This window comes from Sinocyclocheilus anshuiensis, unplaced genomic scaffold, assembly GCF_001515605.1.
Source record: "Sinocyclocheilus anshuiensis isolate Anshui unplaced genomic scaffold, SAMN03320099.WGS_v1.1 scaffold1559, whole genome shotgun sequence".
NCBI lineage: Eukaryota > Metazoa > Chordata > Actinopteri > Cypriniformes > Cyprinidae > Sinocyclocheilus > Sinocyclocheilus anshuiensis.
Genome location: NW_015551091.1, coordinates 79,045 through 81,032, shown reverse-complemented (window position 1 = coordinate 81,032; position 1,988 = coordinate 79,045). Strand labels below are relative to the sequence as shown.

General features: G+C 52.1%; 1 pseudogene; it reads left to right on the top strand.

The window, feature by feature from the left end:
• The window catches only part of LOC107662659 (uncharacterized), a 10,519-nt pseudogene extending 8,745 nt beyond the window's left edge, over positions 1–1,774 (top strand).
• Positions 1,775–1,988: the final 214 nt, after the last annotated feature.

Sequence of the window (1,988 nt, the reverse complement as noted above, 5' to 3'; positions counted from 1 at the left end):
AGAGCCTTCATGGACGACCTCACAGTGACAGCAACGGCGGTACCAGGAGCCAGGTGGATTCTTCAGGGGCTGGAGAGACTCATGACATGGGCACGCATGAGCTTCAAACCTGCAAAGTCCAGGTCCTTGGTTCTAAAGAAGGGGAAGGTTACAGACAGATTCCGCTTCAGGCTGGGAGAATACCAGATCCCGTCAGTCACTGAGAGTCCGGTGAAGAGCCTTGGGAAGGTCTTCAACTGTAGTCACTGTCACTGACTGAGTGACAGAGACTCCATCAAGGCAGCCGGTGCTGACCTGGAGGGATGGTTGAGAACAGTTGATAAGTCTGGGCTCCCTGGAAGATTCAAGGCCTGGGTCTACCAGCATGGAATCCTCCCAAGAATCCTCTGGCCTCTGCTTATCTATGAGGTCCCAATGACTGTGGTAGAAGGTTTTGAGCAAAAGGTGAGCAGCTATCTACGTAGATGGCTGGGTCTACCGCGTAGCCTAAGTAACATCGGGCTATATGGGAAAACCAACAAGCTCAGGCTCCCTTTTAGCTCAGTCAGGGAGGAGTTCATCGTAGCACGGGCACGGGAACATCTGCAGTACTCTGGATCCAGAGATGCCAAAGTGTCCGGCGCAGGGATTGTTGTGAGGACAGGAAGGAAGTGGAGGGCAGCCGAGGCAGTCCAGCAAGCAAAGACTCGGCTGAAGCACAAGGCCATCCTTGGAACAGTGGCGCAAGGCAGAGCCGGACTTGGGAGCCTAAGAGCGACCCGATATGACTCTGCCGGCGGAAAGGAGAGGCAGAGGCTGGTACAGGAGGAGGTGCGAGCTTCAGTCGAGGAAGAGCGAACCAGCAGAGCAGTGGCCATGCGGCAGCAGGGCGCCTGGATGAAGTGGGAGCAGGCGATGGAGCGGAGTATCACTTGGAAGGACATCTGGAAGTGGAACCCCCAGAGAATCAAGTTCTTGATTCAGGGGGTCTATGATGTCCTCCCATGTCCATTCAACCTGTGCACATGGGGCAAAATAGAAACACCTGCATGCCCCCTTTGTTCCAAAGTAGGGACATTAGAACACATCCTGAGCAGCTGCTCCAAGGCGCTGGGTGAGGGCCGGTATCGATGGAGGCACGACCAGGTCCTCAAATCCATCGCTGAGGCAATCAGTAAGGGGATCAAGGACAGCCGACACACCCAAGTTGCAGCCAAGGCTATTCACTTCATCAGGGAAGGACAAAAGCCAGAGAAAGCATTGAAAAACTGCTCAGGAGGTTTGCTCTCCACAGCCCGGGACTGGGTAATGACAGTTGACCTGGAAAGGCAGCTGAAAATTCCAACATACATCACCCAGTCCAAATTGAGACCTGACATCATCTTGGTCTCTGAGGCCACAAAACAACTGATCTTGTTGGAGCTGACAGTGCCCTGGGAGGAGAGAATGGAGGAGGCTCAAGAGAGAAAGAGGGAGAAATACCAAGAACTGGTGGAGGATTGTCAGAGGAACGGATGGAGGACCAGGTGTATGCCAGTAGAGGTGGGCAGCAGGGGGTTTGCCAGTCACTCCCTGAGCAAGGCCGACGGTACGTTGGGCATAACAGGTGTTAACCGAAGAAGAGCCATAAGTAACAATGTGGAGGCAGCAGAAAAAGCTTCCAGATGGCTCTGGTTGAAGAGGGGAGAGCAGTGGGGGCAGTAGAATGCCACTTGGACACAGGCCGGGGTCTGATCAGCCTCGGTCGGGTCGCCAGGACGAGGGTGTCTGTTGTAAGACCCGAAACACCCAGTGACTCCTGGAAACAACACTGATGATGTGTCCAAGGTCGTGCATCAGAAGATGTTTTCTGTGAAATTAAAGAATTTTCATTTTTGGGTGAACTATTGCTTTAAGTTTCTATTTTCTAAGAGTACTACATAAAAATAAATCATCAACATAGAACCACATTCAGAATGCTATTTCATTCGTTTCAAAAGTGACAGTTACCTTTTTGGTATGGATGTGCT